Source organism: Nannospalax galili, unplaced genomic scaffold (assembly GCF_000622305.1).
Source record: "Nannospalax galili isolate Female #2095 unplaced genomic scaffold, S.galili_v1.0 scaffold136, whole genome shotgun sequence".
In the NCBI taxonomy this organism is placed as follows: Eukaryota; Metazoa; Chordata; class Mammalia; order Rodentia; family Spalacidae; genus Nannospalax; species Nannospalax galili.
The window spans coordinates 594435-604906 of record NW_008340872.1 but is presented as its reverse complement, the minus strand read 5'-3'; positions in this window follow the sequence as shown (position 1 = coordinate 604906).

Below are 10472 nucleotides of genomic sequence, written 5' to 3'. Positions count from 1 at the left end.
TTGTTGGTAGTGAAGCATAGAGAGTTATTTAGGGGCCAGGAGCCATTGAGTGATTCCCAGGAAGTAACTGGGTCCATGGTGGGGAGGCCAAGCATAGAATTAGTTGAATAGAGGGTGGGGTAGGCCGGGGAATGAAGCGATAAGGGCAAGAGTATAACAGGGTCATTAGTGGGGAGTGGTTGAGGATTGGGAGAGTCCATAATATCTGTCTTGTTTCCCCTCTTGTGGGCGGGGCTGAGGGGCGCCCCGGGTGGAATTTAAAGGTGCCAAGTGTGGTTGAGGCTGTGACCTACAGTCTTTAGCCCAATGGAACCCTCTTTTGCACTTGGGGCAGCGAGTCTTGGAGCAAGCTGTACCTCTTGGGCAGTGGCTACGAAAGTGGCCAAGCCCCTCACAGTTCCAGCAGCCTTCCCATGCTCCAAAGTGGGTGGGTTTTCCTTATGACAAAAGAGTCTCCAAGGAGGTGGTCAAAGCCTCAATAGGGCCCGCCCTAGGGTCTAAGTCTCTAGTAGCGAGTACCCATTTGTGAATGTTATCATTGTGGGCAGGCGCGATAGCATTTCAAGTAGAGATGTTTAGTCCCTTCCAAGTTAATTGTTTGATAAGCACCTCTCTCAGGTGGGTCCAGACTCCACCCTCCACTCTACTGCCTCGGTGACACAGTGACACGGGTAAGGAAGTCCGTGAAGGACTCCCCTGACTGTTGACTCAAATTACAGAAAGACTTGTGGGTCACAGGGGGAGCAACTTTAAGGGCCTTAAAGGCCAAGTCAGAAACTTGTTGAAAATAGGCATGGAGGCCAATAGTGGACTGGGAGATGGGGTCAGTATATTGTCCACGTCCAATGAGCATGTCCAACATAATGTTGAGGCCACGTTGGAGATTTAGGCATGCCTGGTTTTCAGCCGGATCGTCATAGGCTGCGTGCCACTTTGGAAAGACTGAGGGTTCTAAGACTGCCTTTAGTAAGCTATACCAATCATAGTGGGTTTGTAACTGTAAGGGCCACTGGTGAAGAAGCTATTCGAAATATGGGGAGTCAGGACCCGATTGCTCAGCTGCCTTGCAGATAAGAACAAGGTCAGCAGGTGGGGTGGGCAGCCACAGACGCTGCACCGCATGGGGGCCAACGTTAACCGGAAACGCGGACAAAGGCAGGTGAGGCTTTAAGGAGGGTGGTCTAGGAGGGAGGGGTATGTTAGCAGGGGAAGGGGTGGGATGGTTACTGGCGGGGAGAGAGTAACCCCTTCCATGGGTAGTGGGGTGGGGGAATTTCTAGGCATGGTAGCTCTAGGAGAGCATCCTGAGATATAGGCAAAGGAGCTCCTTCCTTATCGGAACTGGGTGCAGAGGCGGCGTCCACCTCCAGGTCCGGGAGGTCCGGGGCCGAGGTAATAGCCAGATCTACACTAGATTGCTCCCGGCAGTGTTTGTTGTGGGCCGAGATGACTTCCTCAGGAGAGGAGGATTTAAGGCTAGCTATGATGGCTAGGAGGATCGGTACTAACGATGCAGGGGGAGTGATCCCTGACCCGACCTCCCTTTTTCAGGCTAGGAAGGGGACCCGCATCCACGTGTCAGGGTCCCACATGTTTTCAGGGGAGACCCACGGAGCTAAATTAGTGACTTCGTCCCAAAAGTGTTCGATATCTTTTGGTTTCACTTTCAACCCTCTGGTTTTAAGGAGCACCTTGAGTGCTGCCGTCTGTGGTTCCCTGCATTGTGGTGGTAAGTTGCCCATTGTGGGAGGGTCTCATGAAGGGGCCGTGGGCAGGAGTCCCTGTTCAGGTGCCAGGTGTTGTGGGTTCTCCCTCAGGCCAGCTGTGAAGACCCTGACCTGGATCAGGTCCCCTGCCAATTGGGAGGCAAGAGGTGCGGAGTCACGACACACAGACTCTGGGAGTCGGGTAGAAGCAAGCACTAGGCGAGGTGCTGCAGGCTCGTTTAATGCAGGAGGGGGTGGGCCTTATATTTCCCTTTTCTCCGCCCCCAAGTCCCTTTAGTCAGCATATCGTTTTCTGATTGGTCCACGCCACGCAGTCTGTCAGCAGTCACTGGGCTCCCAAGCAGGGTACGGAGGCATGGGCTCCTTTTGGTGGGCTATTTGCGGACCAAGAAGTGAAGTGAATTGTCGCTGAATCCCAAGGCTCTGGGTCCGCGTCATCTTTGGAGACCTCCTGCTACACTGTACCAGTGCACAACGTTCTGCCTTGGTGGGTTCGGGGGAGCAGACATCCCACACAGGCCGTTCACAGATGGTGCTGCTTCTATCTACAGAGCACCCATTGGAAAATGGGGCTGTAAATCAAGTTGCCCTAACAAAAAAACACTCATTTCCCAGGAACATTGCTGACAACAGGGTCCCTTTCCACAGACCTCTTCCAGGGTACCCCGTAGGAGAAAGCACACAGAGCCAGAGTGCCCCCCATCTTGCTCTGCCGCATGTCAGAAGTGCTGTTTTCTGAATATGGACAGAGCCCGCCTGTTTTGAGAACATCCCACCACAGGCTGTGTGCTGGTGAGCCACAGGTCCCAACCCAGGCTACATAGTGATTACCTACGCTGAGGGCTGAACCAAGGCAATCAAAAATCCTTTGTTATGCCGACCTGAATGTTATTAAAGCATATCTGAATCCCAAACACACAACCACAGTCACCAGCAAGGCACCTCCAGTCAGACAAGAGGTCATTACATTGATTAACAAGGTACCTTTTGATGCTGTGATAAGGCTCCTCTCGTGTGGTATAGGCCCTCTCCAGATCAATGTGCCAAAGAGAAAACAAATTTCCACACCAGAAGCCCATTAAGTAAAATAGCCAGGAGTCGGGTACAGGAGAGTCCCACGAGGGAAAAACCAGGACAGGCGCTCCCTGGTCTACAGGGAGAATCCAAGATGTAAGAACAATTAAAAGAGGCCTGGAGAAAGTCCAACAGACCAAAGGTTTCCTTTCAAATGAGGACACCAAGCACGAAGTCAGCGTGCAGTGGGGGCTACCCACAACCAGGTCTGCAGTCTGTCAGCTGCCTGTGGACAGAGAAGCCAGAGACACCTTGAAGTTCTGTCCTGAGATACAGCCGCACCCTTAACCAGGATGGGCCCTCTGTCAGCGGAAATGGATTCTTTCCAGCACTCCGCAAAACGCACCCTTTTGCTAGAGAACATCTAGAAAATGAGGAACTTGGAGTCCCTGGGAACTTGGTGGGAATTCATTTTAATGTCGTCAAAGCCTCATTTTTCACCTGTTAGGTAGTGTCCACTTATCTCAATTATGACGTAAGTTAAAACCTGCTGCCTGGTCTGAGAGACCATTCCCTTCTCTGGAGTGCTGAATATGTCCATTACTTACTGCTCATCTGTAGAGAGACAGGGTCAGTCCTGAGTCTCATCACCTGCCCCCCCTCTGGCCTGCACTCAGAGCCCCCTGCTCCACCGGGCCAGGCCCCTTCCACCTAACTATCACCTTGAACTGATGTCATCAGCTTACTCACTGCTCACTGGAACAGGAACTGCTTCCCAAAAGAAATATAACCATCTCCATTTTACTTCAATAGTAACAGGGAATTGCTTTTTGCTTTGCTGGTATCCTGCTCATATGAGGCATGGGGTAGAGACACCCAGGGTTGCTTGATTTGACTGAGCCCTAATGTCCAAACCAGCACCCTCACCTCAGCAGTCCTCTGGTGCCACCTAGTGTACAAAGATGGAAGTGACTCAGGACTTTTTACAAAGTCCCTGGAACAGTCAGGAACCCAAGCCTGTGATTCTTACACTTCAGGCACCTACACTCTTGTTTTTAAGGGAATATGGTGAGAAGAACTAAAATATATTAATCATTTGTTGTGCCCTGGGAGATAACAACTGACCGTATTTTCTGACGCAAACAATAAAACACCACCTGATCCCTAGATCTCAACGCCAAATGCTACTAGTTAAAAGACTGTTTATGTGGAGTGAATGTACCAAGTAGAAATCAATAAACACTTTCTCTTCTACCTCCCAAAACTATCATAATTTAAGATCTTTGAAACCACAATGTCCCAAAGGCTCAGACAGGGACCTGCAGACAGTCAACCCCTGGGAACGTAAAAAAACCCAATAACCTGACACGCCAATTAAGTCAGATCCTTTTCAGGAAGGACCCACATCTTGAGGGTTTTCAAGGTTTCCAGTGTGATTCCAATGCACAGCTAAGGCTTGGGAAGCCAAATCATAAAAGCAGGTGTCAGAGGCTGACAAAGGTGCCTCTGCTGCTACCTTTAGGGCTGACCTGCCCCACCTGCTTCCACATGGCATTCTGAACTCCTCTCTCTTATAGCAGTTTAGAGGGGCTGGGGAGATGGCTCAGTGGTTAAGAGCATTGGCTGCTCTTGCAGAGGACCCGGGTTCGATTCCCAGCACCCACATGGCAGCTAACAACAGTCCATAACTCCAGTTCCAGGGGAATCCAATGCCTTCTTCTGACCTCAGCGGGCACTGCATGACACGGGTGCACTTACATGCAGGCAACACACTCATACACATAAAATGAAAATAGTATTTTTTAAGAAGCAGTGTAGGTTTTTTTCACTCCATTATGTCACAAAAACAACACAAAGTGAACCGCTTTAAGGAGATGATGACTGTCCTGTGGCCTAGACTGCCTATCTCTGAAGTCAAAAACAGACCATACTGACAAACCAGACTTGAACTTACACTGGACACAACTGGGTTCTCATTTCAGGGGTGTGACATGGATCAGGTCACTTGCCCCTTGATGCTGAGGGTCTTTATTGCTAATAAAAGGCCAGGAAGTACCTCATCAAACTGTTGTGAAAATTCAATGAGAAAGTTGGACAGGGCTGAGCAGCACCAGGGAGGGCTCACCAGCTGGCAGGCTGACAGTCCCTTCTTGGCTGGAGCCTACCTCTTCCCATTCTCCTCTGACACAACTTCCTGGCTCCTCTGTATTGTTTGGGGAACTCCTCTGGAAAAGGGTCTGAGTCTTACAGGGAGGAGGAGAGGGAACGTCCGTCCATTAAAAGTGGCAAAGACTCCTGCATCTGTAGCCCAGAGCATGTCTCAGCCCGAAGGCCCCAGTAGATACTCCCAAGGCCCCATTTGACCCCAATTTGGGGAAACTAAATCTATTGAGAGATGGCTCAGTGGTAAGAACACCAGCTATTTCTTCAGAAGACCCAGGTTCAAATCCTAGCACCTACAAGGCAGCTAACAGGTATCCATAACTCCAGTTCCAGAGGATCCAACAGCCTCTTCTGTCCTCCATGGGCATTGCACAATATGAACACACCTACCTACATGCAGGCAATGGACTCATACACATAGGATAAAAATAACTTTAAAATGCTTTTTTTTAAAAAAATCAAATCTTAGGGCCAGGAGTGGTGGCACATGCCTTTAATCCCAGCACTTAGGAGACAGAAGCAGGCAGATCTCTGTGAGTTCAAGGCCAGCCTGATCTACATAGTGAGTTCCAGGACAGGGAACAAAAAAAAAAAAAAAAATCAAATCTTGGGTCTGGAGAGATGGCTCATCAGTTAATACTGACTGTTCTTGCAGAAGACCTGGGTTCGAATCCCACCATCCACATGGCAGCTGACAACTGTCCATAACTCCAGTTCCAGAGAACCAATAGCCTCTTCTGTCCTCTACGGGCACTGCATGACATGGGTGCACCTACACGCATGCAATACATGCATACACATAAAAAAAATATATATTTAAAAATAAATAAGGGGCTGGAGAGACGACTCAGCAGTTAAGAACACTGACTATTGCAGAAGACCCAGGTTCGAATCCCAGCACCCACATGGCAGCTAACAACTGTCCGTAACTCCAGTCCCAGGAGATCCGACAGCCTCATCTGACCTCCTTGGCATTGAACGACACGGGTGCACTTACCTACATGCAAGCAATACACACATACACATAAAATTAAAATAATAAATAAAATATAAAAAAGAGATATGACTTGCAAAAAAATAAAAATAAATAAATATATTGAGAGCACCTACCTCTGAGGTCAAATTTGATTGTTACATAACAAGAGCTCACAAAAGGACTAATTTAAAACACTGGGGCTCCTCCTTCAGAATCCTACATCAGTGGTTTGCAAAGTTATCATGGGTGGAAATCACCTGGGAGATCCTTTGAATTCTATATGCCCGGACCAGAGATCGTCTCAGTGGGCCAGGATCTGATGAGGACATGACTCCAACTGCCTGCAGGGGAACCTCCACCCCACCCCCCACCTTGCCCCCTACAACTTTGTATTTACGTGTGCATCCTCTGGACATGTGATTGCTCACTCTGAGCCTGCTTCCTCTCCTATAAAATGTGACTGATCAGGGGCAGCAGATAGCTACGGGGAAGACGAGGAACCGCCAGGGGTAAGTTGTGTGTGGTGTGCTGACAGCGCTATGTGGGGACATTGGCAGTGTTGCATGTGTTGCGGGAGGGGTACTGGCAGAACTGTAGAGTGCATCCAGCAGCCATATTACATGGTACATGCCTAGAATCCCAGTACTACGGAGGTGAAGCAGGAGGATCATGAATTCAAGGCCTGCCTGGGCTACAGAGCCAGACCCTGTCTCAAAAGAGAAGGGGACCGGAGGGATGGATCAGTGGCCAAAGTGTTTGCCATGCAAGCCTGAGGACCAGAGTTTGGATTCCCTGGAGCCCATATAAATGCTGGCTGGGCTTAGCAGCTTGCCTGTGATTTCAGCACTCGGAAGGCAGAGACGGAATCCTGGAGCCAGCTGACTGCCTAGAGTGGCAGCACTGGTGAGCTCTGGGATCATTTAGGAGGCCCTGCCTCAGTGTGTAAGGAGAGTAATCATGGAGGCTCCCAATGTGAAAACATCAACCTTGGGCCTACACACACACACACACACACACACACACACACACACACACACACACACATGCACGCATGCATGCACGCAAGCATGCACAATGAATTTAAAAAGCATTCACTGGGTCACTTTCTTCCTAATGTCCTAGTTCCCTTCAGTTCACATGACTTTGTGGCTTTGAGAAGGAAAGTTTTTTCCAATTGATTAGAATGCAGCATCCCTGACAAAGTCCAGGTTCAGTTGTCAGCCAAGAAAGCACCATGTGTCGGTTCCACTTTCTCCTTTGGGACAAAATGACCGCCCAACATGAATCTGCCATGCAGGACACAGCTGCTGCTACTGACCAACTAGAGGCTAAAAGAAACCCAAGACCTCTGTTCCCGCTCAACCCCGGAGAGGCTGGCATCCAGGTTTTTCATGAGGCCACCTGCACAGAGCCAGAGCCGCAGCTCCAGTTTCCTAATGGGTCACTGCCAGTTTCTGCCTTGGAGCAAAAGCACTGAAAGCCTCCAGTCTGAAAAGGGCGACTACTTTGAGCTAGAAGGACCTAGAGGAATGCCTCAAATCATCCTTAATTCCTAGGTGTCTGTCCCCTGGGGCCAAGGCAGCAGAGGAAGGTTTACCACCCTCAAACTCCGCAACCAGACAGCATGGGGTAGGAGACGAGGGGTGGGAGCCGCTAGGAACCTCAGGTGAGCCACCAGCAAAGGGAAAAGCAAAAGGGAAAAAAAGTGTATGTGGGGCTCACTCAAAAGGGAGAACAGCCATGAGGCTGGGCTCCCAGTGTGGGGAGAGACGCCCTGAAGCTCTGACCACGGCTTTATAAGCACATATCAAGGAGAGAGGGATGCCTTGAAGCAATGTTGTACCTAGAGGCCACACACTTCCCTGCCAGGAGCCGATTTCCGGCCAGGGATCTGTGGTTTCATAAACATGCCAAGCGCTGTCTGCAAACCAAGTCCTACATAACCATTCTTCAAATAAATGCAGATCAGACATGGACGCAGATCACACATGTATAAATGTGTCTGAGTGGCTGTGCTTTGATACTGGGTAGTTTTTCCCTAATCACTTAACAAGCAAAACAATAACTACATGGTGTCTTAAATTTCCAGTGTTCAAGGAGGCTTTCACTTTGAAAGGTATAAAGGAATTAATTTACTTAGCCACCAGAGAGGGCAGGAAGAAGAAATCCTCAAATAGCACACAGGTATGGCCCCATCACCTGTCTTTGTCAATAAAGTTTTATTGCAACACAGCTAGAGTTTATCTGCAGTTCAGGGGGGCAAAGACCATACTATGATACAGAAAACTTAAAATATTTAACATTTGGCTCTCTACAGAAAGAGCTTGCCAAACTCTAGTATAGTGTATCATAGCTATTAAAATACAGAACTGGGGCCAGGCATGGTAGAGCACGCCTTTAATCCCAGCACACCAGGAGGCAGAGGCAGGCAGATTTCTGTGAGATCAAGGTCAGTCTGGTCCACATAGCAATTTCCAGGCCAACCAGGGCTACAAAGTGAGACCCTATCCCCAAATTTTTTTTAAACTAGGGGCTAGAGAGATGGCTCAGTGGTTAAAAGCACTGGCTGCTCTTGCAGAGGACCCGGGTTTGATTCCCAGCACCTACATGGCAGCTAACAACTATTTATAACTCCAGTTCTAGGGGATTTGACATCCTTTTCTGACCTCCAAGGACACAGCACGACATGGGTGCATTTACATGCATGCAGGCAATACACTCATATACATAAAATAAAAATAATAAATAAAATTTTTTTTTAATTTTTTTTAAAGTTTTTTTTTTTTTAAACTGCAGGCTGGGGAAATAGTTGAGTTGGGAATTCATGTTTTTAAAAAGCTGGGCAATAGGGCACATGCTTGAGTCCCAGCACTGGGAAGGTGGACACAGGAGGGTCCCTATAGCTGAACCAGTGAGCCCAGCTCCCAGTGAAGAGCTTCTCTATTTAAAAAAAAAAAAAAATCTGGGTGTGGTGGTGCACACCCTTAATCCCAGCACTCGGGAGGCAGAGGCAGGCGGATCTCTGTGAGTCCAAGGCCGGCCTGGTCTACATAGTGAGTTCCAGGACAGCTGGGGCTACAGGGAGACCCTGTCTCAAAAAGACAAAAAAAAAAAAATAACAAGGTTGAGGAACCACACCCAAGTTTGTCCTCTGGCCTACACACACACACACACACACACACACACGCACGCACGCACGCACGCACGCACGCTCACACACGCATGCACACGCGCACACACACGCACACGCACGCGCACACACGCACGCGCACTCACAACATAACATGCACACACATACACACATGCACATTTCACACACACACATTTTAAAAATTAAAAAATAATAACAGAATCAGGCTGGCAAGACGGCTCAGGGGGTGAGGACACCAGCCACCAGGCCTGATGACCTGAGTTCAATCTTAGGGACCCACATGGTGGAAGGAGAGAACCAGCTCCTCCCAGAAACTGTCCTCTGCCCTGCACACACACACTGTGAGATGTATAGCTACATGTGCACACACATGCAAATGTATTTGTTTGGAAAACAGAGCCAACACAAAGCATATATGTATGCGCATACAGAAACAGATGTTTAAGCTACCACTCTGAAGACATCTCTGAAGACAATTCTAAGCCTCGCCTGCCTGCTGAGGTGGGAGCTGTTCCCTTTAGCTTGCTGAGCTGACGACTAGAAGACAAGAGAGGTAAGCGGACTCTGGGCATGGGGGCGGGGGGGACCTGCCTGTGGCATGCCCCAGACCTCTGCTAGCCTTAATCCATTAAATACTTTGTGTGTCCCTTAAGGCCACAACTGCTCAAATTTTCTTCCCCTTTTCTGTGCCTTGGGTCTGAGGGGAGAAAAGAAAAAACCCAGAGAAAAGATATAAGCCAAAACATCACTGTGGCTTTACATGTCACGGAACAGGCAGGCATGCCCACAAGGTGCAGCTGTACAGAACAGGGCCTGGTTCCCCACATGGACAGCCTGCACTGAAAAGCACCAGAACGAGGCTGAAGGAGCCCTGTGGCTGACCAGTCTGCCCTTCTGCAGTTAATCGTCGGCAAGCCCTGCCTCAGGCTTGTAAGAGGCACAAGCATGTTTGGGGGAAGATCTGGTCTCATAGGGCAAATCCATCCTCATAGGGAAGATCTGTCCTCAGGGAGCTCCCAAGTCTCCCGCTCCTCCAGAAGGCTCCTCAACACTCAGGGCATCCACACAGGGAAGGCGTGAACAACCCGGATGGGGCCCGACACCCCCAATACTCTGCCACCAACTTGTCCCTTAACCCAACAGCATCACAGCATCTTAAAAGCACACTTCTTGCCCATTAACAGCCAACGAGTCAAATTAGATTGAAGACCCTGAGAGGCAGACCATGCACAGTCCAGCCAGCTTCTGGCCCTCACGGCTTCCTGCTCTCCCGCAGCAGTACCTCCCCCTCCCCCTTCCCGGCTTGTGTTTATTCTGTGGAGTATGACAGTGTTGCTCAGACAGTCCATGTGTCTCTCCGCACAGCTCTCCAATGCCTAGAACCTTCTCTGCTGCCTGCAGGCACCCTTCCCTGTCCTGGGAGCAGCCACCATTCCATCCC